The sequence below is a fragment of the Anser cygnoides genome, chromosome 6, assembly GCF_040182565.1.
Source record: "Anser cygnoides isolate HZ-2024a breed goose chromosome 6, Taihu_goose_T2T_genome, whole genome shotgun sequence".
Taxonomy (NCBI): domain Eukaryota; kingdom Metazoa; phylum Chordata; class Aves; order Anseriformes; family Anatidae; genus Anser; species Anser cygnoides.
This window is the reverse complement of record NC_089878.1, coordinates 30,458,049-30,472,852: the sequence shown is the minus strand read 5'-3', so window position 1 is coordinate 30,472,852 and position 14,804 is coordinate 30,458,049. Positions and strand designations below refer to the sequence as shown.

Here is a 14,804-nt window from a genome sequence, read left to right as displayed (position 1 = left end):
TTTCTTTAAAGACATACCCTCCCTATTAACATATATGCCAAATTGCTCCTCAATTATTTCTTTGTTAATAAAGTTCAAGTCTAACTTGTAACTTAGGTCTGGCACTAGACCGCAATGTAAATCTATGTCCAAGTCAGTGGAGTTTGGCAGTAGATCTTGTTCTCCAACTGCGCTTGTCCTGTCCATCCAGAGGGAGGAATGACAAGTATGTACATACGTATAGCCTCAGCCTTCTCCATGGGGAACATCTGGAACAAGGGTTTCACATGAATACTAAGATGTTACAGATCTGCTATACTCTCCTCCCTGCCTTTGTACCACATCATCCTCGAAATCTAGAAGACAGTATTGGACAAACTTTCTCTTGGCCATCCAGTCTTGTGGGTTGCCCTCAGACATGAGTGGTTTGACATGAACCATTCTTGGGAAATGCTTCTCTGATAGGTTGGACAGGCAACCTCTGTGAGCAATTTTCCCCAGCTTCCCAGTGCTTCTCTATCCTTACACTGAGGAGAACTTTCCTAACATGCAGTCTAAACCTCCCTTGTTGCCCTTTAACTCAATATTTCCTGTCATCTCTCAAGTGGCTTATGGAGAACAGATTGCTTGCTGAAGTTATCTTTTACATATTTGAATGTTGTTGTCATGTATCTCATTACTCTCTAGATTAAACAGTGCTACTTCTTTCAATCTCTCCTCTGAGGTCATATTTCCCATATGTTGGTGCTTTAATAAAGGTCACTGGCATCTGACATAATCCTGGGGCATAAAAGATCAATTCTGCTCCTGCATGGCTCTGTGCCCAATGGTTACCATCACTTCACTCAGTGTGAAGAGGAGGATTGCTTTTAAAAGTCAATACAAAACATCGGTGTTTGTTCCATTTCTAATCATTTCCAGATCAACTGATGCTGCTATAGATTAATGCCTTAGAAATGCACAAATCAGACAGCTGGATAAAAGCAACAACCAGGGATTCAAGTGGGAATATGCAGCACTAACTGACGAGCTCAGAAAGCATCTGTTGTCACAACACCATCCGTCTGTGGCAGATAAAGTAACACAGAAAACCTGGAAACAAAAGCAATAAACACAGGCATCAATGAAAAATTTGCCTTTGACTTCAATAAGATACGAATGGGATGTTGGTTGTACTGTAGGAGATGTGTCTTGGGATGGTACCACAAGGTAGCTTGTTCTATAGCTATGTCTATACTGCACAGTGCCTGAGATGGCTATAAACAAAGAGCACAAATTGAAAAGCCATTGAGGAGCAAATCAGCTTGCTTATGAAAAGCTCTGTATGATTATGAACAGCCTGTTTCTGACATCAAAACTAACCTGTTCAGAGCTCTGGTGGCTCATTTATTACTTACATGTTGATTTTAGAATGTGTGTTTATTAGGATAAAGGGTTACTACTGACTGGACAAGCAACGAACCAAACTTCTATAATGCCTTACTAGTTAGGTTTGGAGCTTGAGTAAATATTAAATATTTTTACAATTCATTAAGCTGTTGATTCCCATCTTTATTGATAGGAAACACAGAAACATAGATGAGGTTTATGTTCTGTATTCTTTTCTGCTTTTCCTCCCCAGCCCCTCCTCCCCACTTTTTTTTTTCTTTTTTTTTTTTTTTCTCTTTTTATTTTCAGGAATGCTGTCTGTATCTGGTTGTTTCTGAAGGAAAGTTTCTGAAGGGTGTTCTTGTAGCTGACATTCTAATTTATGCTTCTGAAGAAGGCAGGCGGGAATTAAGTGACGTGATGGAAAGTTTGTTAAGTGTAATCAACGATGAAGATAAATGCTGTTAGTGATTTCTGCATATTTATCTGGCTTTGCTTCGAGCTTCTACATCACCTGAGACCAAACCAAAAGTTATGGATTTGGAAGCAAAAAGTTTTGTCTCTCTGACTATATATATTTTAGGTACTTAATCAATAAACTGATTGAGTTTAACTTGACTGATCACCTGGACACACAGTAGTTAAAATGGGTATTTCTATTCTGCACTGCACAACATTAAGTGATGTTGTGCATAACCCACCTGACTTACACCTGTACTCCAGAATACAGTGACTTTCCTATAGGTCCTGAGGTACCTCTGGCAGCCCTATGTGGATGTCGTGGATGGCTCTAGAGACCTACGCTTGAACAACTGAAACTTGCCTCTATGGGATTCAGCTCCAGATTAAGACCATTAGATAAAAGTCTTCAGGGACAGGTTTTTGCATGTGGGACAGGATGGAGGTCAGTTCAGTTCCTTAAGCCAGAAACTTAAGTCTCTTTTGGGTGATGGTAGGATGCCTGAGATTTCTGTATGGGGTAGGCAGCTGTGGCGCAACATCTGTGGGAGACCTGTGCCTGCCTTGACGCTATGAAGCAATGAGGTTTTAGCACACAAAAATAATTGAATGTATATGTCTTGAAAGTTTGGTAAAGATGATTTTTTTTTTCTGTCTAGCAGAAAAAGGGTGGAAATTGAAGACCCTTAAGCCCAGAAAATCAGTGCTTGATTCTGGTGACTGGAGAAATCTTAATTTACAGGATTTTATATATATATATATATATATAAAGTACAAACTTCTACATGTATCCTGTATCTTTGGCTCTCTTCCATCAAATTCCACCTTCACCCTGTTCTTACATCTATTTATTGTGTTTCAAACTACTTATCTTCCCTACTAGTTCTCTAAACCATCCATTAAAATTCTGCTTTATAAATCTTAAGTTTAGAGATTAAGTTTTAAGCTTAGAACCGTGCAGGGGCGGTGACGCCCAGCTGCATCGTTAGGAGAAAGCGAGGGCGAAGCCCTGGAGGCAGACAGGGGAGGGTGGGGTGGTGGCGGCGGAGGGGTGGGCGTGTGGCAGCCCCGTGGTTGGATCTTTGTTGGCAAAGAGTAAGTTGTGACTGCCTAAAATGTCTCTGACTGGATGTCAGGGGGCAGGGTTCACCCTTAATGTTCAGACAAGAAATAAGTTTCTTTCCTGTCATGAAACTAAACTATTGAAGGTTACACTGGATTCTTCAGTGCTGGGAAGGCTTTTTATTGCAACTGAATATCTTTTTGAGATTTTCACCATCATATGCAAATGAAACTAAGAAAGCTGTATGTGCAAATGTGTATGTCTATGAAAATGTGCATGTGTATGTCTAGTCAGTGAGACAGTTCAATCTCATTGAATTAACATTTAGAGAAGCCAGGTCTTATCAATGACGTGAAAGAGACGCATCATCGTCAAACTGCCTATATGTGTGAAAGATGTGGTTTTCCTGTGGCTGGCCCTTTGGGCTTTCTTCTGCCCCCTATTTATTTTTGTGGGAATGGCCTTGGTGCTTACAATGCTACCTGCAAGCTCTGGAAATCAAAGAGTGGTGGTCTTTGCTCCTTATGTATTCCTGACCCTAAAATTGTCATCCTCCTGCACGCCTGATAATTCCTGTGCAAATTCTGTCCACTCTGAATGATCTCCAGACCTTCGCTAAGCACTATTTCTGTCTCCTGACACAACAGTCTTTGTCTGGGGCCTGCTGTCTGCGAAGGGAATTTTTTGTCTTGGACACCTGCAGAAATGGTGAAACACCGTTCACCACTGTATATTGTGAAAACATTTTGTCATCATGTGAGAAATAATGAGAGCCTTTGTTTTAAGATAAAAGATCCTGTTCTGCTACCATAGAAGTTATTAGAGTCTTTTACTCTGTGCACTAGATTTATCAGTTGTCAAACAATGCATCCCTTTTGTTCTTCCATCAGTCCCCAAAGGACATGCAGTGACTGAGAAAAGACTGCTACTATCACAAACTTTTCTGCTCTCCCTAATAGCCTTACAGGAAGCACTGCAGTTATTTGTGGGAAGTGTTGACTCTTTTACAGAATAGAGGCTCATTAAATCAAAATAACATTTTCAGCTGCTTTGTTGTTATCATTGCTATTGTTGCAAGCAGCTGTTAGATGCAGGGGAAAAAAAAAGGGGGAAGTAAAACCAATAAAGAATTAGAGACCCCAACATATTCTGAGCTCAAGATAAAGTGTAGCACATCTCTTTTATTGCCTTTAAGTAGTTGGTAGTCTTCCACTGAGTTCATAATCATCCTAAAGGGGTGGTAGTGCCACTGAGAAGGACAAGGGAGGCAGGATTTATAGAGGGGATGATAAACTGGGGCTGACAGGCACAAAGAAGAGAAATGCTATATTGAGGTAATGTTAACAAAAGTCTTGTGTATTGCAAGCAGGAAGAAGGAATTTATTCCACTGCCACCTCTAACTTAACTGGAGACAGTTTGGGAGGAAAAGTGTTTTTTAAAAGAAGAAGGGTCAAATTGTAACAAGTGGGAAGGAAATCAAGCAAAACAGTAAAAGGGCTAGCTGTAAAATGAGTCATGTAGAAAGAAGAGTGGCTAGTGCCCAGAAGAGATGGAGCTTGAAGGGTGACGAAATACAAAGCACAGCAGGGAGCTCTTCTGTGTTTGCTGGGAACACTGCAAGAAATCATGAAAGTGGGAGAATTGCTCAGTAGTATGGAAAACTATTTGGGGAAAGAGGCAGCATGAGCAGGAAACTGGAGCTTGTTCACAGTGTGATTTCGTGATTTTAGGACACGTGTCAGGGAGAGAATATAGTAACTCAGGAAATCCCTTTAGCTCTCTGATTTCCTTAAATAGTAAAAATCTGTGTTTCTCTCTATCATTCCTGGCATTTGTAATGTTAAAAGTCATCTCTCTACAAATCACCTCAGAGCCTCAAGAAAAAAAATTTAAAATAAATTAAAAAAAAAAACACACAAAGGAAATGAAGAAAAAAGTTAAATAGGAACTTCCCAGAAGATTTGCGTTTTGGGTGCCCACCTGTTATGTCCTAGGGAGGGTTTCTCCAAGAGAGTTCTGAGAAAGCTGCAAAAAAACTCAAAATGGACACCAAATGTTTTGTCAACTGGCTTTTGAAACTCTTGGTCAAAGGAATTTGCTTTCTAGAACAAACAGCATACTGATTTCATCCTTTGTTCCTGGCCAGGAACGAAGTGGGTCACACTATGGGAAGATAGAAGTCAGGAGTAAAAAAGGATATGCATAGCAGACACAAGGTCAAAAGTTGTCCTCATTAGAAATATATTTGCCTTTCCAAGGGAGCTCTGAAAGGGTAAGATCTGTGTAGACATTATAGAGTATGGGCATATAGATATATAAGGAGCATGGCAGATAAGCAGCCTGCAGGAGAAATCAGGAGGGTAGAGACCCACTTCTGTGGTCTCCTTCTGGTCTTTCTTATTGCATCTTGCCATTTTTTTCTTCTTCTTCTTTTTTTTTTTTTTTTTTTTTTCTTTTTCATTTTTCTTTCTTTTCATTGCTCACTTTCTTCTGGTTTTATACCTTGGCAGCTCACTGGCAATGGTGGACTGAAGGATGCACTGGGAGAAGAGAAGCTTCAAGAGGATAATCCAGTTAACAAGAAAAGCGTAGAGAAGTTGACATGAACATGACTGACAGTTATTTCCCTGGAACTCTTCTTGAAATTGAAAGTAAGTATTACTGCTAGACCTGCATGAAATTTTCGTGTGTCCATTCTGTGAGGAAAAGTGGGATTCCTGGTATTTTTATTTTCATCTAAAATTGGGGAAAAAAATAAATGCTTTAAAACCACCTCACAGAGAGAGAAGGCTGTTATTAGATGAACAGTGGCTGTATTTTGCCAGGTTTGATCTATCCACATTTTAGTAGCCTTCAAGTTACTGTGTGAGCTTTTCTCTCTACAGATGCAACTGAGGGGCACTGCTGCCAGCTGTTACCTTGCTTGCCCTCCACACAGGACCTTGAGCAAGATTGTTGGTGTGGGGTTTCCTTTTGGCGGGGTTTGCCACCTGCAGTCAGGATGTTGCCAAGTAAGTACATTGCCTGTGATCCTTGGGGGCGAGGCAGCAGTCAGGATGTTGTGACACCTGTCAAATGCGTTTTCACTTCTGGGAGGACTAAAAAGCAAAATCTCTCATATCAATTTTCAGTTGTATTGGGGATTTCTCAGGTTTCAAGGTCATGAAAAGAGTGATGTTTATCCCCTTCAAGGTTTTAGGATTGTTTTGACTGCTTTTGCACTTTGCAGGGATCTGACGCCCTCTTCTTCCTTATCTTTCAAGAGATTAATTGGGGTTATTCGTGCAGCCTGTTGAAACTGTCAGGAACATGACATGCTGAAGTGTAGGACCAGACATGAACTTGGGTCATCAAGTCCAGTGCTGGGTAAGCAGGCATCATATTATTAAACACTGAAATGGAACGTACCAAAAAATAGGGAGAAACTAGGAGATGTAAGGAGATTCCCAGGCTTCCATTGGAGAACTTTTTTTTTTTTTTGTACAAGAATATAGTTACATTCTTACTAATCTTGTAATGACTCATTGATATTATCTGTTAAAAAAAAATCTGAAAAAAAAATCGTGATCCAGCACCATCACAGGTATGCTATGGTAATATCAAGAAAAATTTACCTCACAGCCTTCTCTTCTCCAGCCATTTCTTTGATTGTTCAAATCCTCTGCTGTTTCTCTGAAAAAGAGCATCTGTCCTTGATTTTCTGTGGATGTTCTGTGTATTTTCTGAGTTGTGGTTATCCTAAAGATTTATTTTCAGAGTGAAATGCTCTTAGAAGGTTTCAGATTGTTTAATGTGTGAATTCATGAATGCAAATAGGGTGCAGGTCTCCTTGTACAGCAATATTATCTCTGCGTGTCAGCTAAGGACCAGCACTACATTCATCCCAGAGCCCCGCCTGGAAGCCACTGCTAATGTGTAATTCCTGCCTCGATGTTCTTACTGCCCTGTCACATGGTAGGAGAAACTGTAAAGAAATGCTGATAAAAAGCCAAGGTCCCAGCATATTGAGCACACAAGCAGTTTTGTCCTGTATTGACAGTGTTGTAGAAATTTACACGTAGTTTACTGCAGAAGGATGAGGCTCTGATGGAGCCAGAGAGAAAAGTGCCCAGATGGATCAACCTTTTTGAGAGCGGGGTTAAGCTGAAACCTCTTCAGAAGAAGATGAAGCCATATTTGAAATCCCACTTGAATTCTCCTTTGACAGCTGTGAGTCAAGCACTTGTGACCCAATTGGGGGTGGGGGGGTGTGGGGGGTGGAAGTTTTATTTTTGGTGCTTGGGACATTTTGGACCAGTGTGAAGTGTCTGTGTGAGGGTGTCTGTGCTGCCCCAGCACAGGGGCGGGTGACAGACCTTGCTCTGCAATGTGTGGCTTCATCTGGAGACACCTCAGATGAAACGATTTTGTGAGAGACCTCCTGAAGTTGAATCCAGGCAGATGTTTTCTGTGCAGCAGAAAGATCCCTGCAGTGCTTTGTCAGTGCTCAGCTAATGAGGGAGAGAGAATGTGTTTTATCTTTGTTACCACGGGAAGTTAACCACAATCCAACCGGTGATTTATAGATAATGAGTCCTGTCACACTTACAATTTGTGCCTCACATGAAAGTCATCAACATACCTACTGCTGATCAGAAATCCAGGTATCTATCTCCATGTTTTATTCACAGGCTAATGATCTGCCAGGGCAAAGGCTGGATTTGAAACTGATTGCTATCAACATTTACATCTGGGAATGCATCTGAATGTCAAGGAGCGTTTAGGAAATTGGTTATCAGAGGATTGCAGCAGAGGTACCTTGGTAGGCTGAAGTGGGAAGGAACTTCAGAGGTTCAGCGGTCACTGGGGAAGGGCTGGGAGAAGGGCACCAGAAAAGAGAAAGTATCTTGGTGGGACTTGTGATGAGTAAAAAAGGTCTGTTGTGGCTTCCACTTCTCCACAGCAGGAGAGAACACAGCTTTAGAGACCCTTTCTTCAAAAGATGGGATGAAGTATCCGTGGCCTTGCAAGCAGGACGGCAGGATTTGGTAACCACGCAAGGGAGCCATTCCTACATACCGGGCATGCTGGCTCCAGCCTCCCGTCATGGTTTCCCCAGGCCTAGGGGAAAGGAGGGACAGCACCCTGTGGTCCTGTTATCCCCTAGGGCATGGCAGCTGCATTCAGTCATGTGTTGACTGTGGTACATCTCCCTTTGCTTGCGCAAATCAGGCAACCAAAGGGAAATGTACCCTGGTCAACACATGACTGAATGCAGCTGCCATGCCCTAGGAGGTAACAGGACCACAGGGTGCTGATGGAAGAAAGGTAGGCAGGAGGCAGCTGTTAATGCAGGGCTTGTGTGTGTGCATTTATTTACTTTCTATTATCTGCGGTTACTCTTTGGAGAACAGCGTTTGGAGAATAGCCTGGAGAATGCACTCTGCAGAGAAGCTGGTGCTTGAAATCCCAAGAATTATCACACATTTATGTATTTAGGGCCTTATAGCACCTATCAAAGTCATGGAAAATTTTGACATTTCAATCGAAGCAGAAACACGTTTTGCTTTATTTTATTTATTTATTTTTCTGTGTGCGAAAAGAGGACGGGTTTTGAATTTATCAGCAGAGCTATACTAACAGTTGCTTTACTTTTGTACCTGAGGGAAAAAAAGACAAAGCAAAGCAGGACATGAGATGTGTCATTTTCCCTTATACTTGAGCTAGACATACGTTATGAATGGAATATGTTCTTTTTGCATGTCAAGTAAAGAGTTGTCCCACATAATGTTATTTTTTCACCTGCATAAACATTATGTTTAATAGAGAGAAACACATGGGTATTTCCAAAATGCAATAAACTTTCCATAAAATTAAACAAATGTCTTGCAACAGGAAATGCAGCAGCAGAGAGCAGATTTTCCTAATTTTTCTATTTCTGTGATTAGCTTTATGTTCATTTATAAAAAAAAAACATTAAATTTTTTAAAATAATATGTAATTGTAAAAAATGTTTTTCCGTACTTGTCTTCTGAGTTATACGCTGACTATGCTCTCAGCAAAGTTATCTAAACCTACATGGAGTCCGCAGTGAAAAGACTAATGTAATTCTGCAAATGATAAACATATAACTTGAAAGGCAAAATGTCAAAACTTCTTCACTAAGACTTACTGAAAAATATTCTGCCTAAACTATTTTTGACAGAAAATTGGATTGTAAACTCTTCCAGTGTTAAATAAGCCAGGTTTTCTGCACAAATATGAAGATGTAATGGCAAAACAAGCAAGCAAACAAACAAAAAAGCCCAACCCCAAACCTAAGCAAATCCCAGAGAATTTCTGATTTTAATTTTTTAAAAATAAAACATGGAAATGTCTCACAGAGAATGGCAATGATTTCTTTAATATCATTTTGCTTGGAGAAATCAAATTTCTTTCTGATTCATCATACCCACAATGTTTTTACACAGCATAAAATTTCCCTAACAGAAAATAGCAGCTCTCCTTCAGTAAAGAAAATGCGTTCTCACAGAATCATGTTCAATTAAAGGTCTTGCAAGCTGTCTGATTTGAAATCGATGTAGTTACTACTAATTCTAAAAAATTATATTTTTTTCAGGAGATTTTTATTGTCAAGCATCTCGAGTTGCTGCTTTCTGCTGCTGGAGGACCGGACCTTGGCTAATGGCTGCTGGGGCATGGCCCATGCAAACTCCATTCTCTGGTAGGACAAATGGGCATAACTTAAAGTCAAGCTGAGCCAAAAATGTTGCAAGTGACATTTCTTTCAGAGACGTCTGCTTCAGAAAAAAATCAGTATTTCAACTTACCTTAAGAATGAAATCACCGACGAAGGTTGCACTTTTTCTTCTTCATCTCTCACGAGGCAAGGGAGGCGGTGGAGGTGATGAAAAAAAGAAGATATAGCTGGAACTGTGAGAAATTTGGGTTTACAAAATATAATAATCTAAACTGTAATTTAGCTAAAGACATGCAACTATATCTAACTCATGAAAGGTACATTGAGGTTGTTAGGGGCTAATTCTGACCAGCCCTTAATTCTGTAAATATACTTTCTGAAAGATGATGAAGGCTGTGTGAAAATTGCTTGAATTCTTTAGGAATGAACAGTCCATGCTGCCCTGAAGAAAAAAGTACAAGTATTTAAATTTAAGTGCTTAGTACTTTGCAGTCTCATCCACTCTGGAGGGTGTTTCCTTGGGCAGAATGTGATCAATTAAGCCTACAAGTCAAGGAGAGTGTGTTCAAATTCAAAACACCAAGGGGAAACCGGGTGAGTCAAAAGTCTGCAATGTGAAATACTTCAGTCAAAATTTACTAAAGACTCACTTTTGTTCTGTTTTTGCTGTTTCTTTGTTGTCGCTCTTGTCATCTCTTAACTGCGGAAATTAGCTAAAATTTAATCAATCAGCATTTATTTTGTAGGCAGTAGCAATATATTTTCCAAGAAAACAAACAAACAGGAAAGGGGCATTTTTGACTGAGCTGCTCAAATGAAGAAAGTCAGAGGAACAAGTTGGAGACCAGTCTCTGTTTTGGACCATGTCTACAATACTTCTGCCCAGCGTAAGGGGTAGAACTGGGAGGGAAAGGGCAACTGGGCTGAGGATGTGAAAAAGTGAAATTTTTGCTTTTTACCTTCTCTCTCTTTTTTTTTTTTTTATATCTGGCTAGATGTGGGGCTGGAAGAGCACCTGGATGAGTGATCAGCCTCCCTGCTCCTGTAGCAGCATACTGAACATCTTGCAGTGCTGAAAATAGCTCACAATAGCTGGTGGTTTGACTTTGAGAAAAAAATAAGAACTACACATCAGATAAAGTTGAAAAAGTAAAACTATAAACTTACAATGCTCTTATTATTATTATTAGGTAAAAGCTTTTCTTGGAATACTGCTAGAAGACGTATGTGCTAATGGGAGAAAGGATGAAGTGTATCACATGGTGGACTTCATCCTCAACGCCCAGTGATGAAATTCGAAGAACCAAAATGATACTGGCAAATGTAGAAAAAGCTGAAGAAAATCTGGAGCACAAAATCATTTGCAGCACACGGGGATCCCAGGAGGGCAGAGGGAACATTAAATCTCAGGATGCTGTCAATTGGGAATGGGTTTTATTGTGAGATATGCATCCTTCCAAAACCAGCATTAATGGGCACCTTTAAAATACTGAAGAGGATGATAACATTCAAATATGATGTTTTAGTCACAGTTTGGTTCCTGAGTAGAGTGAAATAATAATGGTAATGATGATTGAAGCAATAATAGTAATTAAAATAAATATAACCGTGTATCATTCTTGCTATTGTTGTTTATTCTTTTCAGAAAGTTTTGTGGCTCAGCAGAAAAGGAAGATTTTTCAGGCCTTCATTAACAGTACTATTACATCCCAGCGACTGCAGCAAACCACTTCACAAATCTAAAGCATTGAAAATAACTTGAGTTTTCTGCAGAACACCCTGTACTTTAGGTCTCTGCTGTCTCCTGCAACTCAAATTTGCATTGTACTCAACAGATAAACACCATTATTAGGGTAGGCATTTAGGGAATGAGATGCAGTCAGTTTTATTTCATGCCAAGTTTCAGTCGGCATCTCACTGTTTCAGTAAGCAGCTTCTTAATGTGATGTTAAATCCCTGCTTTTCTCCAAATCTCCCTCTCTGGAATGTGGCTGATTTGGCAGAGCTGTATAAACACATGGAAAAACAGCAGCAAGTAAGTAACATGGGTAATCTCTGCACTACATTTGAACTTTTTGCTAGTGGCCTATTTTAGCCTTGGATAAAAGCTTTTCTTCCAGCTCTGCAGCATGAGGACATCCACAGCTGCAAACTCTGCTCCTTGCCACTGCTGGTGGGGCCAGCCCCTGCCGTGGGGATTGCCCCTCAGAGACTGGCTGGTGCTTCAGATCTGGGCTCTGCTCTCACACACGCTCTCACTATCATCCGAGACACATTGGTCTATCTTGTGCCCCTTTTCTTGTGAACTTCTTCCAGCTTCTTGCTTCTCCAGCTGTCCACACTGCCTTGGTGATGGCTCCTACATGGATTCTGCTCCACGGTTTGTCAAGGACCATGTGTCCAGGAGGGGAACCCAAGTGTGAAGCTAGGGCTAGGAGTGACCTCACCCTTGTGTCTTCAGTGCAGGCAAAACGAGACTGCCCCAGAGTGCAGAGGATCACCCGGAGTGGAGGCAACCAGGATACGTGCCTTGGTCTGGAAGGTGTGGTGTGTTCCTGTGCTCCCACCAAAGACAGTGGCAGGAGAGCCTGCATCTCTCTGTGACTCTATCCCTCAGCAGCAGGATGGAGATGAAGATTTCCTTTTGCTGTCACGTCAGACAAGAGGTATGTGCTCTGGGGTCACGTTACCACCAGATGTACTTTGTTAGCATCAGCTTCACCTCCCACTTCTTCTCACTTAGAACCCATTGCTTGGACTGTGCAGCAAATAGAGCTTTTGCTCTCCTATCACTCAAGCATTATATTCCCATCAGGAAAAAAAAAAAAAAAGCTGAATGTCTTAAAAACTTAAATTCTTGCTAAATTCTACTCTCTCTTACTGTGACTGTTTTGAATAAGTAATGATCATGTGTTATGTTTTATTTCCTTTAAATGATATTAGAGATGATGTACTAATGAAATATGTTAGGAATTCAGAATGTGGGTGGAGGAGAAATTTAACATTAAAGAAACACTTATAGATAATGAGGTAGTGAATGCCCCCAATGGAAAGACCCAAGCATGACTACTAAGCATAGAACATGAGGTTACCACACTATATTAAATAACATCATCTTCCTCAATTTTCAGAAACATATCTTGCAAATCTTTTAGCAATTTATCATCCTTCTTGGAATTATGTCATGCTTGCCCCTGAATGCCTTGAAGGATAAAACAAATTACCTATTAATACACTTTCATAGGAAATGAGAGCAAACTAGGCCTGAAACATCATTCTCTTCTATTTTTACACTCCTGTGATTTCAGTACACAGTAAAGTTCAAAAATTGCAGCGGTGGCAAACCAGGCCCTCCAGATGAGGAGAGTTAATTTGTTTATGAATCTATATTGATGGAACTCCTCCAGCAACAATCTGGCACAGATTTATGCATTTATCTAAGCTTAAACATCGAGCAGAGTATATCTCTGCATATCTTTGCATGATTTAGGCCATTTACTCAAGATCAGTGGCATGTCTGAATGCTGTCTCCACCCCAGCAAGCACAGTGTAAATGCGGTGATATGCAGCCTTTTGAGCCACAACACACAATTTCATGACATGAAATTAACAGGAAACTGCAAACTGCCCACTGAAAATGCATTCCCTGGCTGTAGTGATCATGTCTGATCAAACATTTCAGCTCTGTGATTCCCAAGCTGGAAACAGATTCTGAGAGCTGAACAAGAACTTTTTCTAGTCTTATTGCTATAGTATTTGTCAGCTTAGAAATTTTCAATATGTATACTTTTCTCAGGAAATTAATCTGGGTACTTTAACATTATATAATAAATTTTATATACCTTATGTATTGCAAGAGGTCTAAAAGAAATTATGTTTCTCATATTATTTATTCACATTTTGCAGAAGCAAGCATCAGACTTCTGAAAAAAAAGCACAAAAAAAAGAAAAAAAAAGCATGAAACATTCTGTCTTTATTTTGTGGATAGGGATTGTAAATGTCCCTCAGCAAATGAATTCACATCTTTGCCTTTAGTTCCCAGTATGTACATAAAGAGAACTTACAATTCCATTAAATTTCATCAGAACTTTGCTGTACGTGAAGGCTGAATTATGAGTTTCCTTATAGCGACTGTAAAGTAGAAAATAGAATGGTTATTCTCTCATCTGCTTGATAGAGATGGGCTGGGACTAAAGTACCCTGCTTACAAATATGTGAAAAATATCTGGGTATTTTGTAAGGAATCAACTAATGTTGAATGGAAGAGGGAAAATGAAGTGAAATAAGTATGGTATTTCTGTTTGGTCCTTTAGTGGAAGATGGCTGAAGGAGTTTGGTTTCTGGCTTAGATTCTCTAACACCCTTCAAGACAACACACCGTTCCCAGGTATGTATATTTTTGACCCCAAATTAGGGGTGCTCATTCTTTCCGTATAAAAGTGCTTGTTTCAGTCTGGATTTAACTTGCAGAATTTCTGCAAAAGCAACCAACCAACCAACACCAACCCACAAGCATCTTCCAAAAATACCATCTTGGGTATAGGAGACATCTGGCCACCAACAAACAGCTCTTGCAGGCATTACGAAGGATGGTTGCACTCAGCCATTCTGGCATGGGCTGAAAACTGTGTGTGGAACTGTTGTGTAGCTCATCTGGTTTTGATGTAGTCTCCTGGGGAATGGGGCCTTAGCACCCTGTGAAGGTGGATGTCATGCCAGCGCTGTCACTTGGTGATGGCAGTCAGCAGCACAGGGCTGCATTTTTTTTTTCTTTTGCAGTAAGCAGAGGCTTCCAAAGCACAGCCCTGCAGTCTTCCTTGCCCAGAGTTGGTGGCTACTGCTGCTGTCCAAGGAGAGCCTGAGACAGGTAGTTCACCGTTACATGAGAGCACCCAGTGGAGCAGTTCAGCAACAGAAGTAAAAAAGCTAAGGAAAAGCAGAGCTCAGCTATGGAATGCTAATTGCATCTGTTACAAGTATTAGCAATTAGCAATGGGTCAAAACCTCCAGATCAAAACCCCCAGACAGTTGATCACATTCCTCCATCCAGGGCTATGAATGCAGAAATAGGCATATAACATCTGGCTCAGGAAATTTCGACTGAGCAGACTGCATAACCCCTGGCTACATGGCAGGAAAGAGATTGCTTGCCTTACCCACTGCTTTTCTACTTCCCTTATGCATCTGTGAGATGAATTCTTCCCCACAAGGCAGGCGTGTGACTTGGGCAACTTCTCTCTGCTCACTTGCACAG

At 40.6% G+C, this 14,804-nt stretch overlaps 2 long non-coding RNA genes across 4 annotated transcripts; both read left to right on the top strand.

Moving 5' to 3' along the window:
* Positions 1 to 5,381: 5,381 nt before the first annotated feature.
* On the top strand, positions 5,382 to 11,406 carry LOC106045927 (uncharacterized). Of its 3 annotated transcripts, XR_010832509.1 has the most exons (6): positions 5,382 to 5,521; positions 5,756 to 5,881; positions 6,100 to 6,236; positions 9,469 to 10,143; positions 10,296 to 10,436; positions 10,545 to 11,406. It is a non-coding gene; the product is annotated as an uncharacterized lncRNA (long non-coding RNA). The 3 variants fall into 3 exon arrangements; XR_010832511.1 differs by lacking the exons at positions 9,469 to 10,143; positions 10,296 to 10,436; positions 10,545 to 11,406 and adding exons at positions 7,541 to 7,663; positions 7,813 to 8,036 and having other exon boundaries at positions 6,100 to 7,079; XR_010832510.1 differs by lacking the exons at positions 9,469 to 10,143; positions 10,296 to 10,436; positions 10,545 to 11,406 and adding an exon at positions 7,541 to 8,036 and having other exon boundaries at positions 6,100 to 7,079.
* Positions 11,407 to 11,418: 12 nt separating this feature from the next.
* LOC106045928 (uncharacterized) lies at positions 11,419 to 14,422 on the top strand. Its single transcript, XR_010832512.1, has 3 exons — positions 11,419 to 12,215; positions 13,864 to 13,937; positions 14,330 to 14,422. It is a non-coding gene; the product is annotated as an uncharacterized lncRNA (long non-coding RNA).
* The last annotated feature ends 382 nt before the right edge of the window (positions 14,423 to 14,804 follow it).